The sequence below is a fragment of the Gadus morhua genome, chromosome 9 (assembly GCF_902167405.1).
Source record: "Gadus morhua chromosome 9, gadMor3.0, whole genome shotgun sequence".
NCBI lineage: Eukaryota > Metazoa > Chordata > Actinopteri > Gadiformes > Gadidae > Gadus > Gadus morhua.
This window is the reverse complement of record NC_044056.1, coordinates 4,196,289-4,214,461: the sequence shown is the minus strand read 5'-3', so window position 1 is coordinate 4,214,461 and position 18,173 is coordinate 4,196,289.

The following is an 18,173-nucleotide window of genomic DNA, read 5'->3' as shown; positions in this document are numbered from 1 at the left end:
GTCCTCAAAGTAGCCAATAGGAGTTGGCCCATACATAGCGACAATTTGCACAGTGCCACATTTCTTATTTATATTTATTACTACTTTTACCTCTTCCTACCAGACTGATCACCATTGTCTTTTTATAATGTTTCCTATTTCTCCTCTGTTTATGTTAATAGGTGTGCCACTAGTAAAGACGTCCAATAAGTATCTACCAAGTCATCCATACCGTCTAGCCGTATGGAAAAACGCTCGTCTTGTGCATCTCGGCTCCACTGACCTAAGGTTTCTTCCCGGCTGCTGCCCGGTGGTAGTGTCTGGAGCCATGAGGACCCACCACAGGGCCTGACACACTCGCTCCGGCTGATCCTTCAAGACAAATACAAGAGCAGAGTGGGGCGGTGGGAGATCAAAAACCACTGGAAGCAGATGCTTAAAGGGACAGCTCCAGGAGCTTTTACCTAAAGCGGGATTCTATCTCTGGCTAAACTCCATCCCCTTTAATCGGTGAGGTCCCTTTGTATTTTGCCAACGGCCGTCTTGTTATCTTGAATCTTGTTGGATTGGGTTTATTTATTTTTTTTACCATGTCTCCTCTGTCTCCTCTGTCACAATTTCAACACAATACTGTGTTCTTGGGAATTGCTCCAACGGTATTTATCGTGAGGTGAGGCATTTCCCTAACCGTGTCCAGATCTGAGATTGAATGGCAGGAATGTGTCCCCTGTTTGTTGTCCTGGGCTGTGGTGCCACCAGGGCCCCTCTCTGTCTTCCTGCGATGACTTGGGAACCATGGAGACCCTTGCAGTCTGTGCAAATGGCCAGTCGGCCATGGCCTGGGAATCCCCTCCCTGCATGCTTAGAGCCAGGCATAATAGCTTGCTATTGACGCTTTGATAGAAACGCTGTGAGGAAAATGCGGCAAGGCCATACAGTTCGTTGGTAATAAAATGATCCTAGATATCGACCGAGTTCGTCAGATGACCCCGAATAAAACTTGTGACTCCACGGACCCTTGCCAGTATGAAAGGAAAAAGAGCACATAGCAACACAACATACAGTGATAGTGTATCGGATTCCTTTATCTGGTTACTGATAGCATGTCTGCCCGTGTGTCTGCCTGCCTGTACGTCCGTCTGCACGTCTGTCGGTTTATTATCTTATTATCTAAATGTAATTCCCCACGCAAAATGAAGAAGGACTGTGGTTTGTGTGAGGCGTTGTGATCCAAAGAACGCAGCCTGGAAGGCATTTTAAGTTTAGCTCACTGTTATTGTTTCTCATACTGAATGGTTTGACAACTCTGTTATCCAAGACGTGTTTTTATTACGGGAATTGACAGATCTCACTTCCCACTTGAATCACATCTCTTAGTCCCTATTGCTCCCACTTGACCCATTCTTTTAGCTGCCAGTAAACCCCCTCCCCCAAATAATATAACTTTTCAACAGGACTGGGGATTGCCTTTTAGCAGCTCGGTGCGAACCTCTTGCAATGCCAAAGTTTCTCTCTCTCTCTCTCTCTCTCTCTCTCTCTCTCTCTCTCTCTTGAAGAGAGAGAGAAAAGTAAGAAAGAAAAGGATCATTGATCACTTCAAATGTGGCCCGGACCTGCTACTTAACCCGTGCCTGGTTGCCGTTCCTTGGGAGATTTCAAACGACACTGAAGACAAGAGCACGTTTCACTCAGTCCATTCAGTGTTTTCAGATTTGGTCTACCCATGGCAATAACTTCATGTTGAAGGAATAAAATACAGATAGCACACATCCCCTCCCTTCATGTTCTGGTTCTATATAAGAAGAAAAGGCTGCTTCTAGGTGAGTCCAGGTCAGGAAACCTCAGTATTTAAGCCTCAAAGCCCATCAGATTAATTTTATTTCATTGGATTTTGTAGATCTCATGACCCAGCTGGGGTTGGGCGACCCAAACAAAACAGACAGGAATATTCTGGCGGTGCTACACTGGGTGTGTTGGACACTGAAGCTGAAAAACACCCTTTCAAGGGTTTCAACAAACATGACCCTTTAACTCCTCCTCACCTCCTCCTCTGTAAAGCTGCCACTGTGTCGATGGTGCTCCCTTGGCCCTTCCAGGGGAGAATTCACATCACCATGCGGCTCCTTGAACCCCCCCCCCCCCCACCTGCATGTGAGAAATGTAAAGGTCCTTATACTTTTTAACAACATTCATGTTTTACTTTCTCATGTAGGAACTGTATTTATGTGTGTGTGTGTGTGTGTGTGTGTGTGTGTGTGTGTGTGTGTGTGTGTGTGTGTGTGTGTGTGTGTGTGTGTGTGTGTGTGTGTGTGTGTGTGTGTGTGCGTGCACATGTCGCCAAGAGCTGGGAAAAGAAACATTTTGTTTAGGAAAAGAAAATTGGAAAAACAAGTTATTGATGCTGATGGACAAAAATAAAAAGTGGCATTTAAATTACTTCATTACTTCACGGGTCGTGCAGTAGTCCAATGTTCGGTAAAATTAGGTTAGCAAATTTGTGTCTTGTGTCAGAAAATCTGAAATGGGGTTATGTGGTCAGAATCGCATGGAATTGGGTCATCGCATGAGAAGAATATAAAACAGCGCATGAGGTTTCAAATAGGTAAGCTGGCAGTGATAAAAAATGTCACAAATAATGAATTTACGAAAAAATCAAATACAAACATACAATTTATGGAGTTCAGATGAACCAATGTAAAATATGGAGTTGTTTACAGTTTGGGAATAGTGAACTAGTTCAGAGTCTCATGCTGGATGGATTTAAGAATCACCCTAAGCTGTTTAAATCAAAGTCTGATCTCTAAATGCATTTGTCAAGATTAATTAAGATCCAAAATGAAAAGGCTTATTTGTGGTTTCAAAACAAATGACATAACAGCCTTTCAGGCTAACCAATCCCCTTACCATGAGGCAGGATATCCGTAGAACCAACGTGATCTCCAACCTGAACGACAGAACAAGTTGTCTGTCTATGTAACCAATATGAGCTTTGTCCCTGGTGCAGCGCACCCATCCGCTGGCCAAAGAAACCAGCAGTGCATCATGTGACCGTCTCCAAAACCACAACGGCTGATATTTATTTCATTCTGGAATCATTTTATGAATCGTTTTGGCTTTCGAATGTGAACTTCATTTTCATGGACGTCGTTCAGTGAATGTCATTTATTTCTTGGGTGTTACTTAAACAGACTTAAACTGAAAGAGGCATAGTGGTGCTATGGTGTTTGCTATCAACGCCGCCATGCCCTGACACCACGTCGCTTGCACGTTGTTTGAGTCGTTGTCTTTGCGTTTGTGCTTTGTGCGGTCATCACAGCGACGAGTTACGTAGATTATAACGAATTAATTAGCTTAATTAATTATGCATGAATTCATGTGACTATGTTGTGCTCTCGATAAACACATAGCTTTTAGAGCACCCCTGGGGACGGCCCTCCCGCCGGGAGGTTCTCCGATGATTCATTCATCCTCTTGGGATTTCCAGGGCACTCCGGAAGCTTCACAGAAACCGCTACTGTTGCCCGCTGCAGTCCTGAGGCCCCTCTCCGGTGCCTCGGCGGTCATGGGACCGGGTGCAGCATCGCTCCGCGGCTCATTCCAATGCAGGGAACCGCACGCCGGCTGACGTGGATCGGCGTGAGGCAGAGCACGGGGGAGGGGGAGGAGGGGGCAGGAGGAGGTCCTTGGTTCAAACCACGGGAAGGGGGGGACTTTCTAGGTGGACATGCCCACTTGTAATGTCATAAGAGGCCGGTTTTCAAAACGGCTTGTGAGGCTAATCACACTCACACCTGGTGGCATGTCGTGGGACCTTTGATACTCCTGCCTGTGCCCTTGAGCTAGGCACTAGGCAGTAGCCCTGGAGTTGGCTCCCGGGCGCTGCACTGCGTGAATGCAGAGTCCTCAATTTCCTTTGGGATCAATAAAGCGTTTAAAAAAGTGAATTTGATTAAAATGAAATGAAATGGCAGCCAGTCACACAGCGCAGCTGTTCTTCAAAGCTTTTTTGATGTTTAGCTGTCTAAGTGACTCAGGCCACAGATATTGCTTTAGCGAAAACATTTTTGATGACCTTATCATTTGATCAGATGTGGTTTACTACCCAAAAAAACAAGGCTGCAGAGAGCGGATCTGAAACATGTCTTCACACGACAGAGTAAAAGTTCCCAGAGGAAGAGTTCAGCCGCGAAGCACCGGGTTCTGTGGAATGATAAAGAGTTCCGGTTCGGTGCTGGGCCTACATCAACACTACCAAATCAGTAGGAAAAACTTTTGCAATCACAGCCATGCAGATTTAATCCCCACAATTAGATACTTCAAGAGAATAAAAAAATGTAAATTGGAAAATTGTACTCTTCCACATCTTTTTTTTCTTACAGACTGAACAACGTTTCCATGTCAGAAACAACGATGGGAAACCATTAAAAAAATCCCCAAAAAATGGAAGTTAAAAAAAGAAAAGTTTAAAGGTCAACCCAATTCTAAGTATATCCCTTAATCACAGCAACATTGGCAAAGAGCTTTCTCAGGCCAAACCCGATTTCAAACAGCCGGTATTTCCGTTAGATAGGGACTGAAATCACAGACCAACCCCCTAATGACCTCTTGCTGACCTTTAGGTTGTGCTGACTCAGTGGTGCTTGGGGGGGGGGGGGGGGGGGTCGAGCCTGCTGGGAGACATTACATGTTTTTACTGCGTTCTCATGCTTGTTCTTGAATACATATTGGATTTCTCACTCTCTCTATGTCAAATATGGATGCGTGTATGTGTGTGTGTGTGTGTGTGTGTGTGTGTGTGTGTGTGTGTGTGTGTGTGTGTGTGTGTGTGTGCTTGTGTGCGTGTGTGTGAGTGTGTATAGTCTTTCATTGTTTAGGGCAACATTGTGTATGTGAGATAATTAGAATTGTCTGATGTGTGCATGGGTGTAACTTCCATTCAAATGTATTATTTTTACTTATTGCACTCTAACCTTTATCACTTCTCTGTGCCTTCGTGGAATCAGGGTTTCTGGGTGATTGCGGTGCAGGAAATTAAGTTAAAGTGAATGGAGCTCATTTATAGAACCGAGACCAGTCGTTTAAGGACTGGATCTGGGTTTCTTCCTGAATGAGGTTTATGTTTGATGACAAAGAAGAGGGGGTTGTTAGCAAATCTAAAAAGAGTAATCTAAAAATTAATGCACTCACACTCGCACACACACTCGCACACACACACACTCGCACACGCACACACTCGCACACACACACACACACACACACACACACACACACACACACACTCGCACACACACACACTCGCACACACACACACACACACACACACACACACACACACACTCGCACACACACACACGCACACACACACACACACACACACAAGGCGCTCAAGTACAGCTCGTCGCTCCAGGGAGGCTTATGTGGTTCATATGAATGTCCTGACAGAGAAATTAGGATTTAACAGGCTACACATCCTGAGGGCTATGTGCATACACACACATGAAGAACCCCCCCCCCCCCCCCCGACACACACACAAACACACACACACACACACTTGGAATGTGAGCTTGAGGCCCCCCCCCCCCCCCTCAGGCAGACAACCGTCTGAGTCATCCATCAGTGGTGGGACAGGCCGGGCTGGGGTTTTATGGCCGACGTTGCATCGCCATGGGGACCGGCGGGCGGAAGGAAGAAGTGTTTGAAATTGATGTTTGTTTGTGTGTGTGTGTGAGAGAGAGAGGAGAGAGGAGAGAGGAGAGAGAGAGAGAGAGAGAGAGAGAGAGAGAGAGAGAGAGAGAGAGAGAGAGAGAGAGAGAGAGAGAGAAGAGAGAAGAGAGAAGAGAGAGAGAGAGAGAGAGAGAGAGAGAGAGAGAGAGAGAGAGAGAGAGAGAGAGAGAAGAGAGAAGAGAGAAGAGAGAGAGAGAGAGAGAGAGAGAGAGAGAGTCTGCTCCTGATCTCCTCTAGGTTGTGCAAAACCGGGAAATGGAAAATATCTAAATGAAAAAAATGAGGCTACTATCTGATATAGAGCAACATTCAAACACACGGCCAATCATAGTGCCTTACAAAGGTCGAAATCACGTGTAAACACAGTCGAACGACAATCATTAAAGGAGAATTAAACAAGAAAATATGAAATATATAAAAAAGAGAAATAATAAAATACTTTAATTGAAAATAAAAAGATACGATAAATAGATATGTAATCTTGATCAAAAGCTACAGCCGACAGAATTTCTCTAAACCCGGATTTTGGTTTATAAAGTGTGGAGGCAGACCTCACATGTTCCGGAAGTTAGTTCCAGGTCTGGTGCATCAAAACTGAAAGCTGCTTCACCGAAGGTGGGAACCCCGGGAACTGTGAGACGATCCCCTGATGATCTGAGGGAGCTCTGGGGGGCCAGTCACACACAGACCCGAGGGGGCTTTTGTGTTGAACTTTTCATACAATACTCGTGATATTGAACTAAAATCTGTGGCTGGACAGGAAGCCGTCCATGTGCGCAAACACCGACGCAACAAAATGGTGTTTGTTCAGAGTCAGAAAGAAAAGTATTGAACCAGCTTGTATTTATATCACAAGCAAACACACTCACAGATTTGTGCTCGAAGCGATAGCTGATCACGCAACCTTCAATACGCCTCGCTGTCGATGTTATGAGACAACGCTTTATATGTTGGGACCGGCAACATGGAGAGAAGGACACAAAGACAACACGGAATCTGAACACTTAAGCTCAAAAACACTGTACCAATAAATAAGGCAACATGTTAGTTTTTTAAGTCTCTACTGTAGGCATTCTGGGCCAAATCAAATGGTTGCACTACTACAAACGATGACTGCTATTACCACTACTACTGATTCTACCACTAATAAGTTACATAATATTCTGAGCAGCCAACTGGCTTCCTAGGCAAGGCCCATTTCTACCAGGCTCCATCCTTGGCGGACGGTATGCACTCTACAGAGCCAAGTTTCTAGTCTTTAGTGTTTCACAGCATCACAGTTGTACTTAAAGCTGTACAATCTTAGATTTAAAGAGGAAAAATAAACCGACAGAATATGATTGCATGATTTTGCCTTGTTACCCTGTAACCCCTAAATCGATCAATGTTAATTATATAATATTCCATCTTTTCTATTTATTTATTTTTTAACTAACAGCCCGTTGCTTTTGATCACCTGCTTCTCATTGTACCATAACGGTGGTCAGGACATTGTGTCCCTGATTCACTTTGGTTACTATCCCTTGACACGGATTCATGCATTAATGCCCATTGCATGTTTAAAAGCCGTGACAGATGTCTTCGTGAACCCTGAAGATGTCCGGGTGCCGGCTGAGCTCATTTTAGGTTATAATGAACTCTGAAGGAATAAACTCCAATAAGGTCATAATGAACTCATATTAGGTCAAAATGAATCATATGAGATCATTATGAACTCAAATGCGGTCATAATGAACTCATAGTTTACTCCAATCAGGTCATAATTTATTTTGTTCTCAATGTTGATTTGAAACTTGGTTCACTCACTTATAAATTGTCGTGAAGAATACCTAACTGTCAGGAATTAAATAACATTTAATGCAAACTTAACGAATTATCAATGAATTAATGATGGTGCCTGAGTGAGCACTGGACTTTGTCTTTGCTTAGCGCCTACTAACTCATAAACCATATTGAAATTGTCCGTTAATAAACACCCTATTGGTAATTTCCTAATTATTTCGGTAAATCAATAAATGCGTCCTATCTAATGTTAAGACCGACTTAAGCCTTTCAGTGCGGAAAGGGATCCCAGCCGCGATCCAACAGGAAGAGGCGTCCCTGCTTCCCCTCGGACTGCTGAGACAGCGCTGGACTGCGTCTTTTAGGGCTCACTATTCTTAGCCCGGAGGAGTGGATTGAGGTCGCTCCCCGGCATCCATTCACCACATGGGAACCGACCCGATGGCGGACCAGATAAGATAAGGGCTCTAGTGGACACTCCACAGTCACCGAGCTCAGTTTACCTTTAGCTCCAGTATTTAGAAAACAAAACAATTGAGCCGCATAAAGACAGGTTGATGTGCGATAATTGCCCCGCTCTTCCAACGCGGTCAAAGAGGGGAAGGAATAAACGCGACGCAGGTGTCCCGTGTAGGCCAGCTGTGAGACAGATCTCCATCTCTCACGGTGAGCTCTCTCCAGAGAGACCTTCAGATGGCCGCCGGCTTTGCTGACTTGTGTCTTCTAAACACCGAACCACATAGTAGTGGAGGATCGTAATAGTTATTCTCAACGTTTTTTGTTTATTTAAAAAAGCATGGCTGTGAAAGAAGATGATTTGAACGCGTAAACAGGAAACGCAGCTAATGGTGGAACTCACCATGACTTGATTACCAGTATGTTAGAGTACCAGATGTACGGTAGATCGATCATAGCAGCATCACACTGCACCGACTGATCTATCCATCATGGATAGACTTGGGTTGGCACATGTGTGGTGTCCCTAAAAGGGGGATTTTTTAAATGGCTAATTAACATCACAACTGGTGTTCAACCATTGGCCCTTTAAGAATCATCCTTAGGGCTGCGGGGCTGTATGAATACCAAGCCCATGTCCCGAAAACAATGGCTCTGTTCAAATGTGTCCGCTTGTGCCCTATTCGGTGTACTGTTTAGGGTGTACTTATTTTTTAATACCCATAATGCACCATTAAAGAAGTGTAAATCTGATGCACCCTTATTTGCACACAATATCCCATGATAGCATAGTGGTTTTAATAGACATGGGATACCTCCAATAGAGAGGGTTACGCCCATACAGGTTCATTACAGTATGCAAGTCCGCTGTCAGAGGGGTGGACTTCAAACACATGCCGGCTTGCTTATGTGACCAGCAGATGCATAGTCAGTGATTTGATTCCCCACTTCTACTCAAAATTGTGTAATATGTAGTGTTCAGTAAATAGAGAACAAAGGAATAAGGGAGCCAATTCAAACACAGCCAATGACAAGTCACACGCAACCTTCCCCAGATTGGAAACACATACGCACCGCTCTGATCCTGCGTTCATATTAATATCTATAAGCGATATTTATCCAAACCATTTATGTCGAATTCTTGCTTAATGTTTTCAGGTCAGAGAATTTTTTTTTTTTTTCTTAGAATATCTATCTCTGCATTCAGCAGGACCACCAGGGAAAATAGCAAGGGGTGGAACTAGAAAGGAGTTCTGAGAGCAACTCTTTGTTTTAGCTTTGGACAGAGTGCCTGGAATGTGTATTGGAAACTGTCTGGACGGAATTGGAATTCTCCGTCGGTGGCCAAAGCCAACACATGCTAATGTTATTAATATAACCTCTGAACACCGAAAAAAATAATTCAAATGCCCTTTGATGCCATTTTAATAAAGCAATGTTAAAACATTTAGATAGGCAATGCATGCAACGCATCTGGCCAGAGAAGCTTATGCTGTCTATTAACGTCACATACATAAACCAGGTTTACAACCGGAAACGTTAACAGACATCTCAGCCTCGACTAGACGCGAGGATGTTGTGAACCAGTTATGACAGCAACGTCAAACTCTGGATTAATTTCTATCCTGGAAGAGGGCTAACGACATCCACGTTTGGGTGGGATCTGCAGAGAGAAGGCCACCTCCTCAGTGGAAGTAACTAACCATAACCCTATTAGGGCGGCGGTGCGGAAGTCATGTGATCCACCCTTGGATGGATTTCTGGTTGGGGTGTCGGAGTGGAATCAGCATTATGGGATGTTTACTAGGATCACTTTCTATAGAGTTGAAAATCAAAAGCAACATTGTCTAACTCTGTAAACCCTGTGATTTGGCCTGATCAAACATTTCGGGTTTCTGATGTCAATTGTACATTTGATAGTTTAAGCATTACTTTAACCCCTGCCGTGAGCTTTCATTTGAAGTGCAAGTACAATGAGGGCTTACATCGAGAAGAACAAGCTGGTCAAATCAACACAAGGGTAATAAGTCAGGTTTATTTGTGTAGCACCTCATCACAGATAAAATCTCAAAGGGTTACACAGGCCCACTCTGACAACCCCGGTCCTAACCCTAGGACCTCAAAAGAGCAAAGCAAAGCTCCTCAAAGCCCAGGGGAAAAAAGGGAGAGACACCCCAACCAGACTGCAGGGAGCAAATGGATTGCACAGATCTCCCCACAGGATGTGCTAAGGCAAATACTTGGCCAACTACACCAAAGTTAACCAACTTTGATGAATGGATCCCTTATCCTTGAGCTGTGACAAAAACAATCTCTAAGTGGAAATGGAAACGCTAGTGAGGAATATGTTTGTTTACATGTGTGAGAGGCAGAGTCCTTCACAGCACAAAGAGGAAGATGGGGTTTCCTGCCGACAGAAACCAAATGCATTGGCTAGAGAATCCTCTTCGGGATCCTTCTTGTAAACTGCAGAGAGGAAAACTGTTTCCTGGAGAGGCTCCAATGTTAGCGCAGCGGATATAACGTTGCATAACATTTATAGTTTAGTCTGCGAATATGAATCAAAGATACAAAAGCGTTTCATAACCAAAATGCTGTGGTTTAGGCTCCATTGTAATTTTATATTTCAGAAAATCTTTTTTAATCTGCATCCTTTTGAGCATTGAAAATTGTAACTGTTTAGTAATTGATGTATTTTCTGGTCTGGTGGACAACGCTCCATCCATTGACACCCCAAAAATTAAAATGGGAAGTAATATGTAAATAGGATCTTGTGTAATGATCTCTTGAGCAATTTCTATCTTGTGATATCCACAGTAGAATTATACTACAGTTACCTCTATTCAAATGCCCAAGTAGAGCCAATGGATTTTCTCTGCATGGGCAAGGACATTATTTTAAATAGATTTCTGAAAGAAGGATGTTTCTAATTTGATTAATAAACCAGTGCCATCTATTAAAAGGGAAGCCAAACAGACGTTGTAAGGAAGGACTTTTTCCAGAGTTGGCCAAAACACACAACAGTGCAGTGTTAGTGACTCACATTAGCAACAAGTGTCTTATGACCGTTCACAACAAATAAGGGTTGTTATGTGTTTGTAAAATGTACAAACGCCCCCTCACAAGCCAAATGAGAGTTCAAATAGATTTGATTCTGTCACAATCAGTGCTGGTGGGGCAGCAGGAACCAAAGGGATATGGTCCAAACGCAGACTAGTACTCGGGAAATGTAACAAAAGGGCTTCTAATGAAGAAACTTAATTCCACGAACTGGCGATGCTACGGAAGAACCCCAAGGACACTGGAAGTGAACTGGTGTATACTGGGAGAGACTAATGTGGGAATGATAGACGGGTGGTTTGATAGAGAGGGAAACTCAGGTGAGGGGAATGGTCTATGGACACCTAGTGGTCAGGTGGAGCATGGATCCTCAATAACAACAATAACGTAGTCAGAATATGAAATATACTCCATTTCGATAGTTTGTATGTAACTGGGGCGCAGAGGCACAAACGGCTTGCAAAACGATCCAAGCTTTATCGTGGGTTATTTGTACGATGTACATTTACAGTTATTTGGCAGACATATTCTTCCAAGTCACATGTAGGTTGGGTAGAGGCTGAGAACAATCAATATCGCAGAATCTACAAAAGGTTTCTAAAAACAGGAGTGGACGAGTATAGGAATCACAAGGTGAGAAGAACACACAATTCAGAGTTCTGGCAACAAACTGCTCACCAAAAGTCAGTTGAGCCACACCACTTTAATTCCTGAACACAACAATTCCCGAACAAGTTGTGTGACATTTTTATTCCCAAAACCATTTTCTTACTACAATTCCTTTCCTGTGACTCAGTGTTTATGCATTCATTTATGTATATTGTTAGGTATTTATGACCTAAAAATCTGCATGTGGTGTGTGTCCCTCTTCATGAGTTCTACTGTGTCACTTTGATACACAGATTGTCAGTCGGTCATTCTTTAATTTCCTCTTAATGACACTAAGGAACATAACTGGTTCCTCAGAACAAGAGTAGGCTGCCATGTCCCTCAATGGACACGCCGAAATCCAATATGGCCGAGATGCCAGCTTCTCCCCCACATCTGATGTGAGGATCTCGGCCCAGTTGGCCTCACAGTCCTGTCACAAGCACCACCCCCTCAAGTCGAGACAGCACACACACACACACACACACACACACACACACACACACACACACACACACACACACACACACTGACACACACACACACACACACACACACACACACACACACACACGCACGCACATGACCACGCACACACACAAAAACACACACGAACATGCACACACACAAACACACATACTCACAAACACATCCAGACACAGGCACACGAACACGCAAAAACGCACATGCACGCATATGCATTTGATTATTTGCACTCACGCACATGCACACATGCGAACGCACCTACTGGCACACCCATACACATGCAAACATACACACATGCACTCAAACAAGCAAAGCAGACACCTAGGGAATGGCCTTTGAGTTTTTATTTGGTCACCAAACTGCTGGGGCGGATTAGTTCTGTGTTCCAGGGCAATGTGTTCTGTGCACACACAGGGAACAGAAGGGGCTAATACCACTACTTATGCTGTTAAGTCACTCAGAATAAAACCAACTATTTCAAGTTCGGGCAGGGCTGTTAAATGTCCTAGTGTTACTTCAAATATCTGTATTTTGCTTGGAACCAGCGGCATCAGGATCGCAACTGCAGAAATACAGCCCCGACTGGAAGGCGCTCAAGTACAGCTCATCGCTCCGGGGAGGCTTATGTGGTTCATATGAATGTCCTGACAGAGAAATTAGGATTTAACAGGCTACACATCCTGAGGGCTATGTGTTCTATGCAATGTACACTTTTTTTTTCTTTTTTTTTACCAATTTTGGTTTCAACTACGGACATGGATATAATTTGACAAGAAAATTGTTTCTATAGACATTTGCAAAAGCAAATATTTGACCATGAATATAAATCAAGGTCGTGTCACTTGAGAATATACCTGACTTCGAATTGCCATCTTCTTTTAGCACCTCCTGAAAGGCTCTGATGGACTCACGTCCCCTAGAGGGGAGGACCTCTGTCGATTGGGGTCAAATCATAAGTCAACAGGTTAAAGCCTGAGACGCCCTACTCTTCTCTCCCCAGCAGGTGCAAGGAGGAACAATTTCCTAAAATATGTTTTGTGTATATGCGATGGCAGGTGTCAGTAAGAAGCACACACAAGTGAAGCGCTAGCTACAAACACACTCTTAGTAGCTAGTTACTGCACTTGCCGGTGGTGAACGACACACACATGCATTCGCCTTGAGAACCAGTTATCTGAATCAAGTATGTTCTCCCGCAATTGCTGTTAAGCCATGATTGGAAGAAGCCACTTTGAGTGACGGGAGAGAACCCGATAAACCTCATGCCCGAGGCCACTGGCATACCGAAACAGTCCCTGTTTAACCAGTAGGTTGCACACATGCATTCGCCTTGAGAACCAGGGTTATCTGAATCAAGTATGCTCTCCCGCAATTGCTGTTAAACTGGGATTAGAAGAAGCCACTTTGAGTGACGGGAGAGAACCCGATAAACCCAATGCCTGAGGCACTGGCCTACCAAAACGGTCCCTGTTCAACCATTAGGTTACTGAGAGGCCCCATTGAAGAAATGGAGCAAGGCATGTGGAGTCTGCTATCTGCCCCTTAGCCCCAGGATGTCTCGCAAGGGTTTGATATCAAAAAGAGTGAAAAACGCCGGTTCACTGTCGGGTTCACTAGCATGTTCACTATCATGAACCCACAGCACACTCACTAGCATGTTCCCTGGTATGTTCACTATCATGAACCCAATGCATGTTCGCTATGATGTTCACTAGCACCAATGTTGGTGGAAGTGATTCAGAGAATTGAAGCCCTATTATCTTTCAACTGGCGCTCTTACTGCCATAGTTCCTTTGGGTCCGTTATCGTGAGAGTTACAGTGGCTGTGTGTATGTGTGTGTGTGTGTGTGTGCGTGCGCGCGTGTGTGTGTGTGTGTGTGCGTGCGTGCGTGCGTGCGTGCGTGCGTGCGTGCGTGCGTGAGTGTGTGTGTGTGTGTGTTTGTGTGTGCTCGCGCATGTATGTGTGTGTGACATGTCCAGTCAAGTCAGAGTAATTTGCATAGCCATAAATCAAAAACCGCCAAGGGCTTATTGGACCACATGCTACGACATTATTTCTTTGAAAGTGGAAAGTGGAATGTTTGTGGATGTATGTTTGTGTGTGTGTTTTTGCATGTGTGTGTATGTGTGTGTGATAAGTATCACATACTCTCAAATTAACGGAGACGGAGGGAAATATTTGAATACATAAAAATATTTTGTATCCCTTAACTCTCCCTTAAATTTGAAGTGTAAATATCCACACATCACACCTTGTTGGCGACATTTGAAACCTATGAAACCTATTATATCATTTCGGACACACACACATTTCACACACACACACACACACACACACACACACACACACACACACACACACACACACACACACACAAACACACACACACACATACATACATATACTCACTAACACACACAGTCTCAAACACACTGTTATGGCATACACATACTCCATGGTTGCAAGAAACATCCCTCTTAAAGGTCCAATGACATGCCACCAGGTGTGAGTGGGCGTGTCCACCTAGATGTGTGACGGATGGATGAGAAACGTTTGCTACAGTCCACTGGGTAGGCTGGTAGACTGATCTATCCAGCGCACATCTAGGTGGACACGCCCACTTGTGATGTCATTTCATAGGTACAGCCTATAGGTGTGCCAGCTTTACAACCCCACCCATAACATATAGACTGAAGATTTACCTGGGTTTTGGTCCTAAATGGTTTAGGGCCAAAATATTTAACTGATATGATTCCACTACATAAGCCTGCTAGACTACTAAGATCTTCTGAGACCAATCTGTTGATTATCCCCAGAGTAAACACGAAACATGGGAAAGCAGGATTTAGTTACTATGCAACGAATTGTGAAGGATCCTGGTATTTGAGTTCCTGTTTTTTCGGCAACATGTGCTTTTATTTACATTTTGTAGGTCAGTTGGTGATGTCATGTGCTTTTCTGTTTGTTTTGGATTGCCATGTACTTTTGACTCCACCCTGCTACTCCTGTCTTGGTTTGATTTGCTGCCTCTTTGTGAACGCACCTGTTGCTAATGTGTGTTGATTGAATTATGGGTACATCTGATCTGTTTGTCTGACTAATCTGGCACCTTTAACATCGCACCCATAATGATACAGACTGAAGATTTACATCGGTAAATCAAACTTATTTTTCTGTTATCTTTAAAATTCCGCCCATACCAAAAAAGACAGCAGATTTACCTGGAGCCAGCAGATGCTGCACGAACCACCTCCATAGTGATTGTCTGTTTACCTCGATTTCTGAGTTAACCACATGTCGGACCTGTACCATTCTTCGATTCATGCATAGCCCCGATACCACGGTACCAGGACACCGAAGAAATAAGCTTCATCACCTACTGCATAAAACACAGGTTGAACCACTTAATTTAGTAATCAGATAGCAAAGTGAATCAATATTTCCTCTCCCGTTCCCAATCACCTTGCACTGGTTACATATTGGATATCCTGAAACAACATGAATTATGAATCGGTGAGTAACCTGTGCAAAAAAACTCACGACAGCCTAGCAGTAAAAGGCTAGTGGATGGAATGTTGATACCTTTGTTTAATGTTTAACAGCGGTTTTGGGTGTGGCACAAGAAAATGTAATCAAGGAATTAATTGACGTTGAGAATTGAATCAGGAACCTGGCTCAGAGATATACAGTTGTACTACTACTACATTGGAGAAGCAAAACCACATTGTCCTCTCTAGTACAGGACATAGTCATCCACTTGACTTGAAAGGGATTCATCTTGGGAAAAGGGGGACATTCATAAAAGGTTAGAGAACACTCATTCCAAACTGTCCCTGTGCGTGTGTGAATAGATTGACACTGAGTCCGCCCTGATGAGTCAGATACATTTGCATGGAACCAAAATCGCCTCCGTATGGTAGCATTGCTAACGTAAAGTCTTCGCTCGGACCTCCAATGTGCCGCCGGGATTCATTACACATTGTTCCGCCTCTGAGAAAGAACAGGTGTCGTCCATGTCATAATAATAAAGGGGAGAGAACACTTTTGTTTGCATTTTGTTGTCAGCTGGCTTTCAGTCGCACAGTATTATCAAGTTTCACCTTTGAAAGCGGTCAAAGGATGAATACTGAATGGGAGAGCGGAGTCTTCTACAAGTGTAGATAATAAAGGCAACACCCTTCAGACTCCTTTTGTCGCCGCATTCTTCACTTGAGTACCTCAAGGGAGACCTATAGTTTTGATAGCACTTTGTAGAAATGCGTTTGTAGAAATACCTTTGATGACTTGGAGGTCATTGTAAACGTAAAAGCTCTATTGATTAATACATTTCCTTCGTTTGGACGTTTCGACTGTGGTACTGAAACACAACAGACAGGCACGCTGATCAACAAAGACCAATGAACACACATAGCTTTAGTCAATGTAACTTAAATTCATGCTCTGTTTTAAAAGAAAACAATGGTCAGGATTCATTTAGACAGCCCACATTTGGAAGGATCCGTGCAAGATGGATCTTAAAACTTGTATTAACTAATATACTTGTGTAAACTGTTATATTTCATGTATAGTTTCACTGACTGACTCAATGAAGGATGTGAATATAAATTATTTATTTATATCTATATGTAGGCTACATTCACATTGCCTTTCATGTACAAATGGAAGCCCAGCAAGACACAGAGGTATCTAACAAGCTTGCTAATGAAAGACATTTGTATAAATGACTGAAGGTTAATCCCTTCTTCTAAACAATCACCAGAAGCAAAGATATTATGTTAAGTATGTGCTCTAAGGGACTTGAGACTTCCTTCTTGAAGCAAAGGAAAAAATAACTTTAGCAGGAAAGCATAATCAAAAAGAGATCGCCGCAGACTGAAAACTCATCTGTTCAGAGTGAAACTTGGCCTGTAAAGAATTGTAAATATTGAGTGAGACTCCTAAACTCTTAAATCATATTGTTCACAAGTGTTGAACTTTGATGTCTTATTGGATCCAGCCAACTCCGTAAAAACAGCAAAACACACGACTTACTTCTCAAATGAGGAAAACAACTCAAACACACAAGTAACTACATTCTATTGGCGCTACCATATGCACTTACCTATCAATGTGGTTTCACTTTTTCCTATCAGCTTGAAGAAGGTGCTAGCTATTTATAATCTTCTTATCAACTGTATACCATCTACACCCTGGCATCGCCTCATCTTCTTCCTTTGAAAAGAAAGAACAGTTGAAAATGATATCTTCACTATGACATCAGAATTATGGTGACAATCAAAGACTTTAGACTAAATACAATAATGACATAATACGTGGACTCACTGGAAGACAACAGCGTTCAGGTTCAAATTACAACGATGTCTCCATACCCAACATAGTCCTAACAACAACATCAACAGCAAGACACAAGGGAATCAACTATACGTGCTGTGATTCATATAGTCTAATAAAGCAATTATGATTGATGGACTGGCTGTAATATGTGACTTGATATACTAGGATACTACTATGATGATAGATACAATTGCAAAAAGGATTGACAGTTTGCCCTCTCACGCAAGTGTCGCTGGATAGGTGACAGTACATTCCGATTCTAAGCAGTCTTATTGCTTTGGCAATATCCCATGCATTAGACTGTGCAAAGGCTATTCGATGAGATGGTAGTGGAAGAAGGCCTCGGTTTTCCGCAGTTTTCATTTAATTCATGCCTGTATGCTTGCACGCACTTTAGCATGTCATTGAGTGCATCGTGTACACATTGATATAACCAGTAGTGTGTGCATGTGCCAACAATTGCTGCATTGTAACAGCAATGTGAAGGTATGAGAACTAAATAAATAATCAAACGGGTTTCACCTGTACGGGCAGGTAGTGGCAAGAGGGAGGTGAAGAGGTTGGTTCTAGTGTTGTGTATTGTCAATCAGAATTTGTTAATTTTGCAAAGCATTCAAAGCACATGCAAGGAGAGTGTCTTGGTGCAATCCATCACCCTCCAACCCATTGCTTTGCCTTCATGTTCCATGAGTCGATTCCCTT